This window comes from Phyllobates terribilis, unplaced genomic scaffold (assembly GCF_046119375.1).
Source record: "Phyllobates terribilis strain yellow unplaced genomic scaffold, ASM4611937v1 Scaffold_223__1_contigs__length_3252167, whole genome shotgun sequence".
Classification (NCBI taxonomy): Eukaryota; Metazoa; Chordata; class Amphibia; order Anura; family Dendrobatidae; genus Phyllobates; species Phyllobates terribilis.
The window spans coordinates 3113122-3132875 of record NW_027362983.1 but is presented as its reverse complement, the minus strand read 5'-3'; the positions used below and the strand labels follow the sequence as shown (position 1 = coordinate 3132875).

The following is a 19754-nucleotide window of genomic DNA, read 5'->3' as shown; positions in this document are numbered from 1 at the left end:
CTTTTTTGGTTTGCTACAATGCCTTTTCTGAAACGTTGTCTCCTTCTGCTGGAACACTGACTTCTTTCATTTAATGCCTGCAGACTATAAAAGAGAACCCAACCCAAAAAGTTTGGTTGATTAGTCTGTGGCATTCTGTTAAACTGTTGCTTATGGCGGTCTCTGTGAGCTTCTCAGCGACATTCAGCCAGCCAGGTATCCTGCCTGCAGTAGATGGAATGTGGCAATGGAACGCTGGCTGCGCGTGTCATAATAGGCTCTGAGCCTTTATATACCTGTGCACAGCAGCAGCCACCTTCAGTCTGCTGCTGGACAGCCAGCAGCAGCAGCAGCAGGAGAGGTATGTAATCAGGAGCCCTCCTGCTAAGGGTAGACAGCTGCTCGTTCCACCCCACCCCCCGCCTTAATTGGTTCTCCTCCCTTCCAACGGTGTTGAGGCGGGTGGGAACAGCAGGGGGTGAAGGTGCTGTGTTTAAAGAGGTGGAGTTATGCAGATCTAAAACGCGTGGATTGCAGCAGCAGCAAGCCGAAAAGTGCAGGCATGTAAGGGATCTAGAGGTTGACAACATGTCTTCTTAACGGGAGTCCAGGAGCTCATCTCCACAAATGGACTTTTCAGGATCCTTGGGTGGCTCCGTAGTTTGAAACCAATTCTGGTTATCGCTTCTCGGCCTTTTGGCTAAGATCAAGTGTAGTATCTGTTCTTATCAGTTTAATATCTGATACGTCCCCTATCTGGGGACCATATATTAAATGGATTTTTAGAACAGGGAGATGGAAAAAGAGCTTGCTCTGTCCACTCCACGCATTGACCTGGTATTGCAGTATCTCCAGGACCGGTGCACCCCTTCTTTAATGCAGTTTCTAAAATCAGAAAGAATTGAATTCAATGTTTTTTGTTCATTTTGCTTGTTTGTCGGATTTGGGGATGGACTCTTTGGCTTTGCTTTTCTTCTCCTCATTGGATTTTTCATGTTCAAAGTTGCAGAAGCCAGATTACAAGCTCATTTTGGTTCAACTTCAGCAACTGTGCATTGCATTGCCATGTAATGTGATGCAATGCTATCTTTCTAGCTCTCCCTTTTTACTTCCTTTTGGATAAACAGACATATTAGGCAAGCATTTTGGAGCTTTCACCTAAATAACTACAGGTGGTGAGATAAGCTGCACAATATAATTGACCTTTCAGTATATTGTTGCACACACACCATCTATTTAGCAAATGCCCTTGTTATCAACAGCAGCCTTTTAAACTCACCTGAGCTAACAGGTATGTGCGCTGGTTACTCTGCTGCGCTTAAAATTTCTTTTTTGGTTTGCTACAATGCCTTTTCTGAAACGTTGTCTCCTTCTGCTGGAACACTGACTTCTTTCATTTAATGCCTGCAGACTATAAAAGAGAACCCAACCCAAAAAGTTTGGTTGATTAGTCTGTGGCATTCTGTTAAACTGTTGCTTATGGCGGTCTCTGTGAGCTTCTCAGCGACATTCAGCCAGCCAGGTATCCTGCCTGCAGTAGATGGAATGTGGCAATGGAACGCTGGCTGCGCGTGTCATAATAGGCTCTGAGCCTTTATATACCTGTGCACAGCAGCAGCCACCTTCAGTTTGCTGCTGGACAGCCAGCAGCAGCAGCAGCAGGAGAGGTATGTAATCAGGAGCCCTCCTGCTAAGGGTAGACAGCTGCTCGTTCCACCCCACCCCCCGCCTTAATTGGTTCTCCTCCCTTCCAACGGTGTTGAGGGGGGTGGGAACAGCAGGGGGTGAAGGTGCTGTGTTTAAAGAGGTGGAGTTATGCAGATCTAAAACGCGTGGATTGCAGCAGCAGCAAGCCGAAAAGTGCAGGCATGTAAGGGATCTAGAGGTTGACAACATGTCTTCTTAACGGGAGTCCAGGAGCTCATCTCCACAAATGGACTTTTCAGGATCCTTGGGTGGCTCCGTAGTTTGAAACCAATTCTGGTTATCGCTTCTCGGCCTTTTGGCTAAGATCAAGTGTAGTATCTGTTCTTATCAGTTTAATATCTGATACGTCCCCTATCTGGGGACCATATATTAAATGGATTTTTAGAACAGGGAGATGGAAAAAGAGCTTGCTCTGTCCACTCCACGCATTGACCTGGTATTGCAGTATCTCCAGGACCGGTGCACCCCTTCTTTAATGCAGTTTCTAAAATCAGAAAGAATTGAATTCAATGTTTTTTGTTCATTTTGCTTGTTTGTCGGATTTGGGGATGGACTCTTTGGCTTTGCTTTTCTTCTCCTCATTGGATTTTTCATGTTCAAAGTTGCAGAAGCCAGATTACAAGCTCATTTTGGTTCAACTTCAGCAACTGTGCATTGCATTGCCATGTAATGTGATGCAATGCTATCTTTCTAGCTCTCCCTTTTTACTTCCTTTTGGATAAACAGACATATTAGGCAAGCATTTTGGAGCTTTCACCTAAATAACTACAGGTGGTGAGATAAGCTGCACAATATAATTGACCTTTCAGTATATTGTTGCACACACACCATCTATTTAGCAAATGCCCTTGTTATCAACAGCAGCCTTTTAAACTCACCTGAGCTAACAGGTATGTGCGCTGGTTACTCTGCTGCGCTTAAAATTTCTTTTTTGGTTTGCTACAATGTCTTTTCTGAAACGTTGTCTCCTTCTGCTGGAACACTGACTTCTTTCATTTAATGCCTGCAGACTATAAAAGAGAACCCAACCCAAAAAGTTTGGTTGATTAGTCTGTGGCATTCTGTTAAACTGTTGCTTATGGCGGTCTCTGTGAGCTTCTCAGCGACATTCAGCCAGCCAGGTATCCTGCCTGCAGTAGATGGAATGTGGCAATGGAACGCTGGCTGCGCGTGTCATAATAGGCTCTGAGCCTTTATATACCTGTGCACAGCAGCAGCCACCTTCAGTCTGCTGCTGGACAGCCAGCAGCAGCAGCAGCAGGAGAGGTATGTAATCAGGAGCCCTCCTGCTAAGGGTAGACAGCTGCTCGTTCCACCCCACCCCCCGCCTTAATTGGTTCTCCTCCCTTCCAACGGTGTTGAGGCGGGTGGGAACAGCAGGGGGTGAAGGTGCTGTGTTTAAAGAGGTGGAGTTATGCAGATCTAAAACGCGTGGATTGCAGCAGCAGCAAGCCGAAAAGTGCAGGCATGTAAGGGATCTAGAGGTTGACAACATGTCTTCTTAACGGGAGTCCAGGAGCTCATCTCCACAAATGGACTTTTCAGGATCCTTGGGTGGCTCCGTAGTTTGAAACCAATTCTGGTTATCGCTTCTCGGCCTTTTGGCTAAGATCAAGTGTAGTATCTGTTCTTATCAGTTTAATATCTGATACGTCCCCTATCTGGGGACCATATATTAAATGGATTTTTAGAACAGGGAGATGGAAAAAGAGCTTGCTCTGTCCACTCCACGCATTGACCTAGTATTGCAGTATCTCCAGGACCGGTGCACCCCTTCTTTAATGCAGTTTCTAAAATCAGAAAGAATTGAATTCAATGTTTTTTGTTCATTTTGCTTGTTTGTCGGATTTGGGGATGGACTCTTTGGCTTTGCTTTTCTTCTCCTCATTGGATTTTTCATGTTCAAAGTTGCAGAAGCCAGATTACAAGCTCATTTTGGTTCAACTTCAGCAACTGTGCATTGCATTGCCATGTAATGTGATGCAATGCTATCTTTCTGGCTCTCCCTTTTTACTTCCTTTTGGATAAACAGACATATTAGGCAAGCATTTTGGAGCTTTCACCTAAATAACTACAGGTGGTGAGATAAGCTGCACAATATAATTGACCTTTCAGTATATTGTTGCACACACACCATCTATTTAGCAAATGCCCTTGTTATCAACAGCAGCCTTTTAAACTCACCTGAGCTAACAGGTATGTGCGCTGGTTACTCTGCTGCGCTTAAAATTTCTTTTTTGGTTTGCTACAATGCCTTTTCTGAAACGTTGTCTCCTTCTGCTGGAACACTGACTTCTTTCATTTAATGCCTGCAGACTATAAAAGAGAACCCAACCCAAAAAGTTTGGTTGATTAGTCTGTGGCATTCTGTTAAACTGTTGCTTATGGCGGTCTCTGTGAGCTTCTCAGCGACATTCAGCCAGCCAGGTATCCTGCCTGCAGTAGATGGAATGTGGCAATGGAACGCTGGCTGCGCGTGTCATAATAGGCTCTGAGCCTTTATATACCTGTGCACAGCAGCAGCCACCTTCAGTCTGCTGCTGGACAGCCAGCAGCAGCAGCAGCAGGAGAGGTATGTAATCAGGAGCCCTCCTGCTAAGGGTAGACAGCTGCTCGTTCCACCCCACCCCCCGCCTTAATTGGTTCTCCTCCCTTCCAACGGTGTTGAGGCGGGTGGGAACAGCAGGGGGTGAAGGTGCTGTGTTTAAAGAGGTGGAGTTATGCAGATCTAAAACGCGTGGATTGCAGCAGCAGCAAGCCGAAAAGTGCAGGCATGTAAGGGATCTAGAGGTTGACAACATGTCTTCTTAACGGGAGTCCAGGAGCTCATCTCCACAAATGGACTTTTCAGGATCCTTGGGTGGCTCCGTAGTTTGAAACCAATTCTGGTTATCGCTTCTCGGCCTTTTGGCTAAGATCAAGTGTAGTATCTGTTCTTATCAGTTTAATATCTGATACGTCCCCTATCTGGGGACCATATATTAAATGGATTTTTAGAACAGGGAGATGGAAAAAGAGCTTGCTCTGTCCACTCCACGCATTGACCTAGTATTGCAGTATCTCCAGGACCGGTGCACCCCTTCTTTAATGCAGTTTCTAAAATCAGAAAGAATTGAATTCAATGTTTTTTGTTCATTTTGCTTGTTTGTCGGATTTGGGGATGGACTCTTTGGCTTTGCTTTTCTTCTCCTCATTGGATTTTTCATGTTCAAAGTTGCAGAAGCCAGATTACAAGCTCATTTTGGTTCAACTTCAGCAACTGTGCATTGCATTGCCATGTAATGTGATGCAATGCTATCTTTCTGGCTCTCCCTTTTTACTTCCTTTTGGATAAACAGACATATTAGGCAAGCATTTTGGAGCTTTCACCTAAATAACTACAGGTGGTGAGATAAGCTGCACAATATAATTGACCTTTCAGTATATTGTTGCACACACACCATCTATTTAGCAAATGCCCTTGTTATCAACAGCAGCCTTTTAAACTCACCTGAGCTAACAGGTATGTGCGCTGGTTACTCTGCTGCGCTTAAAATTTCTTTTTTGGTTTGCTACAATGCCTTTTCTGAAACGTTGTCTCCTTCTGCTGGAACACTGACTTCTTTCATTTAATGCCTGCAGACTATAAAAGAGAACCCAACCCAAAAAGTTTGGTTGATTAGTCTGTGGCATTCTGTTAAACTGTTGCTTATGGCGGTCTCTGTGAGCTTCTCAGCGACATTCAGCCAGCCAGGTATCCTGCCTGCAGTAGATGGAATGTGGCAATGGAACGCTGGCTGCGCGTGTCATAATAGGCTCTGAGCCTTTATATACCTGTGCACAGCAGCAGCCACCTTCAGTCTGCTGCTGGACAGCCAGCAGCAGCAGCAGCAGGAGAGGTATGTAATCAGGAGCCCTCCTGCTAAGGGTAGACAGCTGCTCGTTCCACCCCACCCCCCGCCTTAATTGGTTCTCCTCCCTTCCAACGGTGTTGAGGCGGGTGGGAACAGCAGGGGGTGAAGGTGCTGTGTTTAAAGAGGTGGAGTTATGCAGATCTAAAACGCGTGGATTGCAGCAGCAGCAAGCCGAAAAGTGCAGGCATGTAAGGGATCTAGAGGTTGACAACATGTCTTCTTAACGGGAGTCCAGGAGCTCATCTCCACAAATGGACTTTTCAGGATCCTTGGGTGGCTCCATAGTTTGAAATCAATTCTGGTTATCGCTTCTCGGCCTTTTGGCTAAGATCAAGTGTAGTATCTGTTCTTATCAGTTTAATATCTGATACGTCCCCTATCTGGGGACCATATATTAAATGGATTTTTAGAACAGGGAGATGGAAAAAGAGCTTGCTCTGTCCACTCCACGCATTGACCTGGTATTGCAGTATCTCCAGGACCGGTGCACCCCTTCTTTAATGCAGTTTCTAAAATCAGAAAGAATTGAATTCAATGTTTTTTGTTCATTTTGCTTGTTTGTCGGATTTGGGGATGGACTCTTTGGCTTTGCTTTTCTTCTCCTCATTGGATTTTTCATGTTCAAAGTTGCAGAAGCCAGATTACAAGCTCATTTTGGTTCAACTTCAGCAACTGTGCATTGCATTGCCATGTAATGTGATGCAATGCTATCTTTCTAGCTCTCCCTTTTTACTTCCTTTTGGATAAACAGACATATTAGGCAAGCATTTTGGAGCTTTCACCTAAATAACTACAGGTGGTGAGATAAGCTGCACAATATAATTGACCTTTCAGTATATTGTTGCACACACACCATCTATTTAGCAAATGCCCTTGTTATCAACAGCAGCCTTTTAAACTCACCTGAGCTAACAGGTATGTGCGCTGGTTACTCTGCTGCGCTTAAAATTTCTTTTTTGGTTTGCTACAATGCCTTTTCTGAAACGTTGTCTCCTTCTGCTGGAACACTGACTTCTTTCATTTAATGCCTGCAGACTATAAAAGAGAACCCAACCCAAAAAGTTTGGTTGATTAGTCTGTGGCATTCTGTTAAACTGTTGCTTATGGCGGTCTCTGTGAGCTTCTCAGCGACATTCAGCCAGCCAGGTATCCTGCCTGCAGTAGATGGAATGTGGCAATGGAACGCTGGCTGCGCGTGTCATAATAGGCTCTGAGCCTTTATATACCTGTGCACAGCAGCAGCCACCTTCAGTCTGCTGCTGGACAGCCAGCAGCAGCAGCAGCAGGAGAGGTATGTAATCAGGAGCCCTCCTGCTAAGGGTAGACAGCTGCTCGTTCCACCCCACCCCCCGCCTTAATTGGTTCTCCTCCCTTCCAACGGTGTTGAGGCGGGTGGGAACAGCAGGGGGTGAAGGTGCTGTGTTTAAAGAGGTGGAGTTATGCAGATCTAAAACGCGTGGATTGCAGCAGCAGCAAGCCGAAAAGTGCAGGCATGTAAGGGATCTAGAGGTTGACAACATGTCTTCTTAACGGGAGTCCAGGAGCTCATCTCCACAAATGGACTTTTCAGGATCCTTGGGTGGCTCCGTAGTTTGAAACCAATTCTGGTTATCGCTTCTCGGCCTTTTGGCTAAGATCAAGTGTAGTATCTGTTCTTATCAGTTTAATATCTGATACGTCCCCTATCTGGGGACCATATATTAAATGGATTTTTAGAACAGGGAGATGGAAAAAGAGCTTGCTCTGTCCACTCCACGCATTGACCTGGTATTGCAGTATCTCCAGGACCGGTGCACCCCTTCTTTAATGCAGTTTCTAAAATCAGAAAGAATTGAATTCAATGTTTTTTGTTCATTTTGCTTGTTTGTCGGATTTTGGGATGGACTCTTTGGCTTTGCTTTTCTTCTCCTCATTGGATTTTTCATGTTCAAAGTTGCAGAAGCCAGATTACAAGCTCATTTTGGTTCAACTTCAGCAACTGTGCATTGCATTGCCATGTAATGTGATGCAATGCTATCTTTCTAGCTCTCCCTTTTTACTTCCTTTTGGATAAACAGACATATTAGGCAAGCATTTTGGAGCTTTCACCTAAATAACTACAGGTGGTGAGATAAGCTGCACAATATAATTGACCTTTCAGTATATTGTTGCACACACACCATCTATTTAGCAAATGCCCTTGTTATCAACAGCAGCCTTTTAAACTCACCTGAGCTAACAGGTATGTGCGCTGGTTACTCTGCTGCGCTTAAAATTTCTTTTTTGGTTTGCTACAATGCCTTTTCTGAAACGTTGTCTCCTTCTGCTGGAACACTGACTTCTTTCATTTAATGCCTGCAGACTATAAAAGAGAACCCAACCCAAAAAGTTTGGTTGATTAGTCTGTGGCATTCTGTTAAACTGTTGCTTATGGCGGTCTCTGTGAGCTTCTCAGCGACATTCAGCCAGCCAGGTATCCTGCCTGCAGTAGATGGAATGTGGCAATGGAACGCTGGCTGCGCGTGTCATAATAGGCTCTGAGCCTTTATATACCTGTGCACAGCAGCAGCCACCTTCAGTCTGCTGCTGGACAGCCAGCAGCAGCAGCAGCAGGAGAGGTATGTAATCAGGAGCCCTCCTGCTAAGGGTAGACAGCTGCTCGTTCCACCCCACCCCCCGCCTTAATTGGTTCTCCTCCCTTCCAACGGTGTTGAGGCGGGTGGGAACAGCAGGGGGTGAAGGTGCTGTGTTTAAAGAGGTGGAGTTATGCAGATCTAAAACGCGTGGATTGCAGCAGCAGCAAGCCGAAAAGTGCAGGCATGTAAGGGATCTAGAGGTTGACAACATGTCTTCTTAACGGGAGTCCAGGAGCTCATCTCCACAAATGGACTTTTCAGGATCCTTGGGTGGCTCCGTAGTTTGAAACCAATTCTGGTTATCGCTTCTCGGCCTTTTGGCTAAGATCAAGTGTAGTATCTGTTCTTATCAGTTTAATATCTGATACGTCCCCTATCTGGGGACCATATATTAAATGGATTTTTAGAACAGGGAGATGGAAAAAGAGCTTGCTCTGTCCACTCCACGCATTGACCTGGTATTGCAGTATCTCCAGGACCGGTGCACCCCTTCTTTAATGCAGTTTCTAAAATCAGAAAGAATTGAATTCAATGTTTTTTGTTCATTTTGCTTGTTTGTCGGATTTGGGGATGGACTCTTTGGCTTTGCTTTTCTTCTCCTCATTGGATTTTTCATGTTCAAAGTTGCAGAAGCCAGATTACAAGCTCATTTTGGTTCAACTTCAGCAACTGTGCATTGCATTGCCATGTAATGTGATGCAATGCTATCTTTCTAGCTCTCCCTTTTTACTTCCTTTTGGATAAACAGACATATTAGGCAAGCATTTTGGAGCTTTCACCTAAATAACTACAGGTGGTGAGATAAGCTGCACAATATAATTGACCTTTCAGTATATTGTTGCACACACACCATCTATTTAGCAAATGCCCTTGTTATCAACAGCAGCCTTTTAAACTCACCTGAGCTAACAGGTATGTGCGCTGGTTACTCTGCTGCGCTTAAAATTTCTTTTTTGGTTTGCTACAATGCCTTTTCTGAAACGTTGTCTCCTTCTGCTGGAACACTGACTTCTTTCATTTAATGCCTGCAGACTATAAAAGAGAACCCAACCCAAAAAGTTTGGTTGATTAGTCTGTGGCATTCTGTTAAACTGTTGCTTATGGCGGTCTCTGTGAGCTTCTCAGCGACATTCAGCCAGCCAGGTATCCTGCCTGCAGTAGATGGAATGTGGCAATGGAACGCTGGCTGCGCGTGTCATAATAGGCTCTGAGCCTTTATATACCTGTGCACAGCAGCAGCCACCTTCAGTCTGCTGCTGGACAGCCAGCAGCAGCAGCAGCAGGAGAGGTATGTAATCAGGAGCCCTCCTGCTAAGGGTAGACAGCTGCTCGTTCCACCCCACCCCCCGCCTTAATTGGTTCTCCTCCCTTCCAACGGTGTTGAGGCGGGTGGGAACAGCAGGGGGTGAAGGTGCTGTGTTTAAAGAGGTGGAGTTATGCAGATCTAAAACGCGTGGATTGCAGCAGCAGCAAGCCGAAAAGTGCAGGCATGTAAGGGATCTAGAGGTTGACAACATGTCTTCTTAACGGGAGTCCAGGAGCTCATCTCCACAAATGGACTTTTCAGGATCCTTGGGTGGCTCCGTAGTTTGAAACCAATTCTGGTTATCGCTTCTCGGCCTTTTGGCTAAGATCAAGTGTAGTATCTGTTCTTATCAGTTTAATATCTGATACGTCCCCTATCTGGGGACCATATATTAAATGGATTTTTAGAACAGGGAGATGGAAAAAGAGCTTGCTCTGTCCACTCCACGCATTGACCTGGTATTGCAGTATCTCCAGGACCGGTGCACCCCTTCTTTAATGCAGTTTCTAAAATCAGAAAGAATTGAATTCAATGTTTTTTGTTCATTTTGCTTGTTTGTCGGATTTGGGGATGGACTCTTTGGCTTTGCTTTTCTTCTCCTCATTGGATTTTTCATGTTCAAAGTTGCAGAAGCCAGATTACAAGCTCATTTTGGTTCAACTTCAGCAACTGTGCATTGCATTGCCATGTAATGTGATGCAATGCTATCTTTCTAGCTCTCCCTTTTTACTTCCTTTTGGATAAACAGACATATTAGGCAAGCATTTTGGAGCTTTCACCTAAATAACTACAGGTGGTGAGATAAGCTGCACAATATAATTGACCTTTCAGTATATTGTTGCACACACACCATCTATTTAGCAAATGCCCTTGTTATCAACAGCAGCCTTTTAAACTCACCTGAGCTAACAGGTATGTGCGCTGGTTACTCTGCTGCGCTTAAAATTTCTTTTTTGGTTTGCTACAATGCCTTTTCTGAAACGTTGTCTCCTTCTGCTGGAACACTGACTTCTTTCATTTAATGCCTGCAGACTATAAAAGAGAACCCAACCCAAAAAGTTTGGTTGATTAGTCTGTGGCATTCTGTTAAACTGTTGCTTATGGCGGTCTCTGTGAGCTTCTCAGCGACATTCAGCCAGCCAGGTATCCTGCCTGCAGTAGATGGAATGTGGCAATGGAACGCTGGCTGCGCGTGTCATAATAGGCTCTGAGCCTTTATATACCTGTGCACAGCAGCAGCCACCTTCAGTCTGCTGCTGGACAGCCAGCAGCAGCAGCAGCAGGAGAGGTATGTAATCAGGAGCCCTCCTGCTAAGGGTAGACAGCTGCTCGTTCCACCCCACCCCCCGCCTTAATTGGTTCTCCTCCCTTCCAACGGTGTTGAGGCGGGTGGGAACAGCAGGGGGTGAAGGTGCTGTGTTTAAAGAGGTGGAGTTATGCAGATCTAAAACGCGTGGATTGCAGCAGCAGCAAGCCGAAAAGTGCAGGCATGTAAGGGATCTAGAGGTTGACAACATGTCTTCTTAACGGGAGTCCAGGAGCTCATCTCCACAAATGGACTTTTCAGGATCCTTGGGTGGCTCCGTAGTTTGAAACCAATTCTGGTTATCGCTTCTCGGCCTTTTGGCTAAGATCAAGTGTAGTATCTGTTCTTATCAGTTTAATATCTGATACGTCCCCTATCTGGGGACCATATATTAAATGGATTTTTAGAACAGGGAGATGGAAAAAGAGCTTGCTCTGTCCACTCCACGCATTGACCTGGTATTGCAGTATCTCCAGGACCGGTGCACCCCTTCTTTAATGCAGTTTCTAAAATCAGAAAGAATTGAATTCAATGTTTTTTGTTCATTTTGCTTGTTTGTCGGATTTTGGGATGGACTCTTTGGCTTTGCTTTTCTTCTCCTCATTGGATTTTTCATGTTCAAAGTTGCAGAAGCCAGATTACAAGCTCATTTTGGTTCAACTTCAGCAACTGTGCATTGCATTGCCATGTAATGTGATGCAATGCTATCTTTCTAGCTCTCCCTTTTTACTTCCTTTTGGATAAACAGACATATTAGGCAAGCATTTTGGAGCTTTCACCTAAATAACTACAGGTGGTGAGATAAGCTGCACAATATAATTGACCTTTCAGTATATTGTTGCACACACACCATCTATTTAGCAAATGCCCTTGTTATCAACAGCAGCCTTTTAAACTCACCTGAGCTAACAGGTATGTGCGCTGGTTACTCTGCTGCGCTTAAAATTTCTTTTTTGGTTTGCTACAATGCCTTTTCTGAAACGTTGTCTCCTTCTGCTGGAACACTGACTTCTTTCATTTAATGCCTGCAGACTATAAAAGAGAACCCAACCCAAAAAGTTTGGTTGATTAGTCTGTGGCATTCTGTTAAACTGTTGCTTATGGCGGTCTCTGTGAGCTTCTCAGCGACATTCAGCCAGCCAGGTATCCTGCCTGCAGTAGATGGAATGTGGCAATGGAACGCTGGCTGCGCGTGTCATAATAGGCTCTGAGCCTTTATATACCTGTGCACAGCAGCAGCCACCTTCAGTCTGCTGCTGGACAGCCAGCAGCAGCAGCAGCAGGAGAGGTATGTAATCAGGAGCCCTCCTGCTAAGGGTAGACAGCTGCTCGTTCCACCCCACCCCCCGCCTTAATTGGTTCTCCTCCCTTCCAACGGTGTTGAGGCGGGTGGGAACAGCAGGGGGTGAAGGTGCTGTGTTTAAAGAGGTGGAGTTATGCAGATCTAAAACGCGTGGATTGCAGCAGCAGCAAGCCGAAAAGTGCAGGCATGTAAGGGATCTAGAGGTTGACAACATGTCTTCTTAACGGGAGTCCAGGAGCTCATCTCCACAAATGGACTTTTCAGGATCCTTGGGTGGCTCCGTAGTTTGAAACCAATTCTGGTTATCGCTTCTCGGCCTTTTGGCTAAGATCAAGTGTAGTATCTGTTCTTATCAGTTTAATATCTGATACGTCCCCTATCTGGGGACCATATATTAAATGGATTTTTAGAACAGGGAGATGGAAAAAGAGCTTGCTCTGTCCACTCCACGCATTGACCTGGTATTGCAGTATCTCCAGGACCGGTGCACCCCTTCTTTAATGCAGTTTCTAAAATCAGAAAGAATTGAATTCAATGTTTTTTGTTCATTTTGCTTGTTTGTCGGATTTGGGGATGGACTCTTTGGCTTTGCTTTTCTTCTCCTCATTGGATTTTTCATGTTCAAAGTTGCAGAAGCCAGATTACAAGCTCATTTTGGTTCAACTTCAGCAACTGTGCATTGCATTGCCATGTAATGTGATGCAATGCTATCTTTCTAGCTCTCCCTTTTTACTTCCTTTTGGATAAACAGACATATTAGGCAAGCATTTTGGAGCTTTCACCTAAATAACTACAGGTGGTGAGATAAGCTGCACAATATAATTGACCTTTCAGTATATTGTTGCACACACACCATCTATTTAGCAAATTGCCTTGTTATCAAAAGCAGCCTTTTAAACTCACCTGAGCTAACAGGTATGTGCGCTGGTTACTCTGCTGCGCTTAAAATTTCTTTTTTGGTTTGCTACAATGCCTTTTCTGAAACGTTGTCTCCTTCTGCTGGAACACTGACTTCTTTCATTTAATGCCTGCAGACTATAAAAGAGAACCCAACCCAAAAAGTTTGGTTGATTAGTCTGTGGCATTCTGTTAAACTGTTGCTTATGGCGGTCTCTGTGAGCTTCTCAGCGACATTCAGCCAGCCAGGTATCCTGCCTGCAGTAGATGGAATGTGGCAATGGAACGCTGGCTGCGCGTGTCATAATAGGCTCTGAGCCTTTATATACCTGTGCACAGCAGCAGCCACCTTCAGTCTGCTGCTGGACAGCCAGCAGCAGCAGCAGCAGGAGAGGTATGTAATCAGGAGCCCTCCTGCTAAGGGTAGACAGCTGCTCGTTCCACCCCACCCCCCGCCTTAATTGGTTCTCCTCCCTTCCAACGGTGTTGAGGCGGGTGGGAACAGCAGGGGGTGAAGGTGCTGTGTTTAAAGAGGTGGAGTTATGCAGATCTAAAACGCGTGGATTGCAGCAGCAGCAAGCCGAAAAGTGCAGGCATGTAAGGGATCTAGAGGTTGACAACATGTCTTCTTAACGGGAGTCCAGGAGCTCATCTCCACAAATGGACTTTTCAGGATCCTTGGGTGGCTCCGTAGTTTGAAACCAATTCTGGTTATCGCTTCTCGGCCTTTTGGCTAAGATCAAGTGTAGTATCTGTTCTTATCAGTTTAATATCTGATACGTCCCCTATCTGGGGACCATATATTAAATGGATTTTTAGAACAGGGAGATGGAAAAAGAGCTTGCTCTGTCCACTCCACGCATTGACCTGGTATTGCAGTATCTCCAGGACCGGTGCACCCCTTCTTTAATGCAGTTTCTAAAATCAGAAAGAATTGAATTCAATGTTTTTTGTTCATTTTGCTTGTTTGTCGGATTTGGGGATGGACTCTTTGGCTTTGCTTTTCTTCTCCTCATTGGATTTTTCATGTTCAAAGTTGCAGAAGCCAGATTACAAGCTCATTTTGGTTCAACTTCAGCAACTGTGCATTGCATTGCCATGTAATGTGATGCAATGCTATCTTTCTAGCTCTCCCTTTTTACTTCCTTTTGGATAAACAGACATATTAGGCAAGCATTTTGGAGCTTTCACCTAAATAACTACAGGTGGTGAGATAAGCTGCACAATATAATTGACCTTTCAGTATATTGTTGCACACACACCATCTATTTAGCAAATGCCCTTGTTATCAACAGCAGCCTTTTAAACTCACCTGAGCTAACAGGTATGTGCGCTGGTTACTCTGCTGCGCTTAAAATTTCTTTTTTGGTTTGCTACAATGCCTTTTCTGAAACGTTGTCTCCTTCTGCTGGAACACTGACTTCTTTCATTTAATGCCTGCAGACTATAAAAGAGAACCCAACCCAAAAAGTTTGGTTGATTAGTCTGTGGCATTCTGTTAAACTGTTGCTTATGGCGGTCTCTGTGAGCTTCTCAGCGACATTCAGCCAGCCAGGTATCCTGCCTGCAGTAGATGGAATGTGGCAATGGAACGCTGGCTGCGCGTGTCATAATAGGCTCTGAGCCTTTATATACCTGTGCACAGCAGCAGCCACCTTCAGTCTGCTGCTGGACAGCCAGCAGCAGCAGCAGCAGGAGAGGTATGTAATCAGGAGCCCTCCTGCTAAGGGTAGACAGCTGCTCGTTCCACCCCACCCCCCGCCTTAATTGGTTCTCCTCCCTTCCAACGGTGTTGAGGCGGGTGGGAACAGCAGGGGGTGAAGGTGCTGTGTTTAAAGAGGTGGAGTTATGCAGATCTAAAACGCGTGGATTGCAGCAGCAGCAAGCCGAAAAGTGCAGGCATGTAAGGGATCTAGAGGTTGACAACATGTCTTCTTAACGGGAGTCCAGGAGCTCATCTCCACAAATGGACTTTTCAGGATCCTTGGGTGGCTCCGTAGTTTGAAACCAATTCTGGTTATCGCTTCTCGGCCTTTTGGCTAAGATCAAGTGTAGTATCTGTTCTTATCAGTTTAATATCTGATACGTCCCCTATCTGGGGACCATATATTAAATGGATTTTTAGAACAGGGAGATGGAAAAAGAGCTTGCTCTGTCCACTCCACGCATTGACCTGGTATTGCAGTATCTCCAGGACCGGTGCACCCCTTCTTTAATGCAGTTTCTAAAATCAGAAAGAATTGAATTCAATGTTTTTTGTTCATTTTGCTTGTTTGTCTGATTTGGGGATGGACTCTTTGGCTTTGCTTTTCTTCTCCTCATTGGATTTTTCATGTTCAAAGTTGCAGAAGCCAGATTACAAGCTCATTTTGGTTCAACTTCAGCAACTGTGCATTGCATTGCCATGTAATGTGATGCAATGCTATCTTTCTAGCTCTCCCTTTTTACTTCCTTTTGGATAAACAGACATATTAGGCAAGCATTTTGGAGCTTTCACCTAAATAACTACAGGTGGTGAGATAAGCTGCACAATATAATTGACCTTTCAGTATATTGTTGCACACACACCATCTATTCAGCAAATGCCCTTGTTATCAACAGCAGCCTTTTAAACTCACCTGAGCTAACAGGTATGTGCGCTGGTTACTCTGCTGCGCTTAAAATTTCTTTTTTGGTTTGCTACAATGCCTTTTCTGAAACGTTGTCTCCTTCTGCTGGAACACTGACTTCTTTCATTTAATGCCTGCAGACTATAAAAGAGAACCCAACCCAAAAAGTTTGGTTGATTAGTCTGTGGCATTCTGTTAAACTGTTGCTTATGGCGGTCTCTGTGAGCTTCTCAGCGACATTCAGCCAGCCAGGTATCCTGCCTGCAGTAGATGGAATGTGGCAATGGAACGCTGGCTGCGCGTGTCATAATAGGCTCTGAGCCTTTATATACCTGTGCACAGCAGCAGCCACCTTCAGTCTGCTGCTGGACAGCCAGCAGCAGCAGCAGCAGGAGAGGTATGTAATCAGGAGCCCTCCTGCTAAGGGTAGACAGCTGCTCGTTCCACCCCACCCCCCGCCTTAATTGGTTCTCCTCCCTTCCAACGGTGTTGAGGCGGGTGGGAACAGCAGGGGGTGAAGGTGCTGTGTTTAAAGAGGTGGAGTTATGCAGATCTAAAACGTGTGGATTGCAGCAGCAGCAAGCCGAAAAGTGCAGGCATGTAAGGGATCTAGAGGTTGACAACATGTCTTCTTAATGGGAGTCCAGGAGCTCATCTCCACAAATGGACTTTTCAGGATCCTTGGGTGGCTCCGTAGTTTGAAACCAATTCTGGTTATCGCTTCTCGGCCTTTTGGCTCAGATCTGTAATGGGTCTAGTCATTTGGCTGTCTGTGCATTAACTCTTGGCCCTGTGGCATCGCCATTTTATGGCTTAAGCCACTTGCTGCTATAAGGAGTTGGCCAGTAGACACGACTAGCGATAATGGGACGCATTCGATACGCTGGGCCCGGTGAGGCTCGAGTGAAGTTTGGAATCCAGATTGATGTGGAAGAAGGCAAAGAAGGAATCTTTACCCTCAGCTTCGTGGTGAAGGAGATTTTGTTTGGACTCCTTGAAGTGAAGAAGGAAGAAATCTTGTGCCTCCAGCAATTCAAAAGCAAGTATAATCTTGTATTTACTTCTATGGCTGTTTGCAACAATTTCTATGATTGTTTGAAAAAGAATCTGGACAATCAATATTTGGATGGGCTGACTTTTGTCATCTTGTATTGCTCCAAAGAGGTACCTCTGACTGTTTTCATGTACAACCCACATGTGGACTTGGCTTTGATTTATGCCTTTCTAAATAGGCACTGCTATATTACCAAGGTGGCAGTAAAAGTCATGAATGAGGAGGAACTATGGACCGGTAAATATCGTTTCATGGTCAAGTTCCGGGAAAGTCCTGATGAACCAGGGGGTATACATTATCCTCCATCAAATTTTTCCATTGGGAGTGAGCGGGGTTACCTGTTCTTCCCCAATGCGCCCAGGTTTTGTCGTCATTGTAGGAGGTATGGCCATACTCAGGAAGCATGCGACATCAGACAGATTATTTGCAGGAAGTGCAATGAGGTGGGTCATTCTTCCAATAATTGCAAAAATGAAATAGTCTGTAATCTCTGCGGAGAGAAGGGGCATGCCTTCAGAGACTGTATATTCCATCCTGGTTCATATGCAGGGGCAGCGGGAAGGGGAAGGAGAAGAAATGAATCTCCTGCACCCACAGCTACAACTCCGACTGCTCCAACTCCGACTGCTCCGATATCTACTCTGGCTTTCCTGGATGAGGAGGAGGCTCGGGTTGCTTTTCCAGAACTGGTTCATGTGAATGTAAGAGGAAATATGGAGCTGGCACCTGAGCCACCGGTGCAGAGGGCCGCGTCTGTGGCTTCAGATGTCAGTGAGTCTGAGACAATAACTGATGATCGTATAGGCATGGAAGTGGCCCCGGTGGAGGATCTGGAGGCTGAAATTCCAGACATGATGGTTACATTGCAGGGGGAAGAGGAGTCTGATCTGACCAGAACACCGCATGTGGCCTGGAGCGATGTCGTTTCTGACCTTGAGGAGGAGGGAGGTCAGGGGGACTTTGACCCCCAGCGGCGGGATTATAGTTCAGATGAAGATGGAGGCGCTTCAGTGAAGAAAAAGAAGAAAACTGAACCATCCTTTTCCCCTTTAAGTGACTGCAGTGTGAGTCCAGCCCGGGTGTACCCTACTGCATCCGATCCCCAAGATGTGTCTTTTTTGGGGGAAGGCACAAACTACGATATCTGCACGTCCAGCGTCCTACCCCCAGAAGGGTTAGGATGATGTACAGGTGGGCATGTTGTCGTGACCTGCCACATCAAATTAATAGATGGGTGCCCAAGTTGCTCTCAGCATCTTGTCGCTAAATGTTAGGCTGATTAAATCTGAGTCGAGAAGAGTGGCAATTTTGGACTACTTGAGCAACTTGGATGCGGACGTATACTGTGTCCAGGAGTGTGGGATCTCCGATCCCTTAAGTGAAAATGCATGGCCTTTAGGTCAAAGTGTGTGGTCTGGTTCTGTATGTAATAAAAATTGTGGGGTAGGTGTTTTGGTGAAGGGTTATAGTGTTAAGATAGAAAGTTACATGGTGGTGGAGGCGGGGAGGTGTGTAATATGTAAGTTAAATTGTAGGGGGTGGAGGGTTAGGGTGGTAAATATGTATGCACCAATAGATAAAGGGGAGAGGCTGGAAATTTTTGAGAAATTATGTTTTTTTTTATCTGGCAAAATGCCAATAATTTTTGTTGGAGATTTCAATTGTGTGACGGAGGGGGATAAGATGGATGTTACAGGTAAAAGACTCAAGAGTCTTGTGGCGGATTTTTCCTTACAGGATGCTGCGGAAGTTTTTTTAGGTAATCCACCTCCTGCGACCTATAAGGCCGACAGGGGAGGCATAGAGTCTAGAATAGACCGTATCTTCTTTTCTTCACAAAATGTTATTTGTAGGAATTTCCAGCAGGAAGATGTTCCCTTCTCTGACCATGTGTGTTTGAGGGCACGTCTAGAAGGTAAGATTTCCTTTGTATATGGTGGTGGCGTGTGGAAACTTAATGTGCGTTTGCTGGAAGATAATAGGATCATGCGTGATTTTAGGCGAATGTATGTTAGGTGGAGGGATAAAAAAAGTGATTTCAGGAATGTGCTTGAGTGGTGGGACTGGATGAAGAGTGAGATTGGTTTTTTCTTTAGAAAAAGGGGCAGGAGGAAAGCAGCAATGAATAGAGCAAAATTTAATGATTTAAGCTCTAGACTGGAGTGGCTGAGGAAGTTAAGGATGATTGGAGTGGATGTGGATGTTTTGATGTGTCAAGTGAAAGAAGAGATTAAGAAATATATTGAGGGTAAAGGGAAAGAAATTATTTACCGTTCTAAGATTGAACATTTGGAGAAAAATGAGAAATGCACAAGGTTTTTTTTCAAAAAAGTTTTTGGGAAGAAAGTAGATATGGATGAGGTGGTGAATGGTGATGGGGTGTGTGTGAGTGGGAAGGATGTGATGCAGGAGGTGGTGTTGTTTTATAAGGAGTTGTATGGGGAAAAATGGGTTGATGATAGGATGTTGACTGATGCTTTGGGGTGTTTAGAAGGTTGTTTGGGTGAGGATGAACGTGAAATATTGGATGATGTAATTGTGTTGGATGAAGTTAAAAAAGTGGTGATGTCTGCGAGTAAGAATAAAACACCTGGGAAGGATGGACTGCCCGTGGAGTTATATGTTAAGGAATGGGACACGATGGGAAATGACTTATTGGAGGTGTGCCAGTATATGTTCACGGAGAATATGTTGAGTGAATCTATGAGAGATGGGGTGGTGGTTTTGGTTCATAAGAAAGGTGATAAAAAGGATTTGGGGAATTGGAGGCCAATCACCCTTTTGAATGCAGACTATAAGGTGTTTAGTAAATTGTTGGCTAGCCGGATGCGGGAAGTGATTGGCGGTGTGGTGGATGAAGATCAAGTGTGTGCAGTGCCTGGGAGAAGTATGACTGAAAATTTGGTGTTGTTGCGTGATGTGATTGGGGATTGTATGAGTCGTAAGCAGAAATGTTTGTTGTTTTCGGTTGATTTTGAAAAAGCTTTTGACCGTGTGTCACATAGCTTTATGTTTAAGGTTTTGTCTAAGATGGGTTATTCCAGGAATTTTGTAAACTGTGTTAGGAGTTTGTATTGTAATGTTT

At 45.0% G+C, this 19754-nt stretch overlaps 12 non-coding genes across 12 annotated transcripts; all 12 read left to right on the top strand.

Annotated features, from left to right (window-relative positions):
• Positions 1 to 659: 659 nt before the first annotated feature.
• Positions 660 to 850, top strand: LOC141214793 (U2 spliceosomal RNA). Its single transcript, XR_012283987.1, has one exon. It is a non-coding gene; the product is annotated as a U2 spliceosomal RNA (small nuclear RNA).
• Positions 851 to 1965: 1115 nt separating this feature from the next.
• On the top strand, positions 1966 to 2156 carry LOC141214792 (U2 spliceosomal RNA). The gene has a single exon (XR_012283986.1). It is a non-coding gene; the product is annotated as a U2 spliceosomal RNA (small nuclear RNA).
• A 1115-nt stretch (positions 2157 to 3271) lies between these two features.
• On the top strand, positions 3272 to 3462 carry LOC141214887 (U2 spliceosomal RNA). The gene has a single exon (XR_012284077.1). It is a non-coding gene; the product is annotated as a U2 spliceosomal RNA (small nuclear RNA).
• A 1115-nt stretch (positions 3463 to 4577) lies between these two features.
• Positions 4578 to 4768, top strand: LOC141214885 (U2 spliceosomal RNA). The gene has a single exon (XR_012284076.1). It is a non-coding gene; the product is annotated as a U2 spliceosomal RNA (small nuclear RNA).
• A 1115-nt stretch (positions 4769 to 5883) lies between these two features.
• LOC141214790 (U2 spliceosomal RNA) lies at positions 5884 to 6074 on the top strand. The gene has a single exon (XR_012283984.1). It is a non-coding gene; the product is annotated as a U2 spliceosomal RNA (small nuclear RNA).
• A 1115-nt stretch (positions 6075 to 7189) lies between these two features.
• On the top strand, positions 7190 to 7380 carry LOC141214789 (U2 spliceosomal RNA). Its single transcript, XR_012283983.1, has one exon. It is a non-coding gene; the product is annotated as a U2 spliceosomal RNA (small nuclear RNA).
• A 1115-nt stretch (positions 7381 to 8495) lies between these two features.
• LOC141214788 (U2 spliceosomal RNA) lies at positions 8496 to 8686 on the top strand. The gene has a single exon (XR_012283982.1). It is a non-coding gene; the product is annotated as a U2 spliceosomal RNA (small nuclear RNA).
• Positions 8687 to 9801: 1115 nt separating this feature from the next.
• Positions 9802 to 9992, top strand: LOC141214787 (U2 spliceosomal RNA). Its single transcript, XR_012283981.1, has one exon. It is a non-coding gene; the product is annotated as a U2 spliceosomal RNA (small nuclear RNA).
• A 1115-nt stretch (positions 9993 to 11107) lies between these two features.
• Positions 11108 to 11298, top strand: LOC141214786 (U2 spliceosomal RNA). Its single transcript, XR_012283980.1, has one exon. It is a non-coding gene; the product is annotated as a U2 spliceosomal RNA (small nuclear RNA).
• A 1115-nt stretch (positions 11299 to 12413) lies between these two features.
• On the top strand, positions 12414 to 12604 carry LOC141214785 (U2 spliceosomal RNA). Its single transcript, XR_012283979.1, has one exon. It is a non-coding gene; the product is annotated as a U2 spliceosomal RNA (small nuclear RNA).
• A 1115-nt stretch (positions 12605 to 13719) lies between these two features.
• Positions 13720 to 13910, top strand: LOC141214784 (U2 spliceosomal RNA). The gene has a single exon (XR_012283978.1). It is a non-coding gene; the product is annotated as a U2 spliceosomal RNA (small nuclear RNA).
• Positions 13911 to 15025: 1115 nt separating this feature from the next.
• LOC141214783 (U2 spliceosomal RNA) lies at positions 15026 to 15216 on the top strand. Its single transcript, XR_012283977.1, has one exon. It is a non-coding gene; the product is annotated as a U2 spliceosomal RNA (small nuclear RNA).
• The last annotated feature ends 4538 nt before the right edge of the window (positions 15217 to 19754 follow it).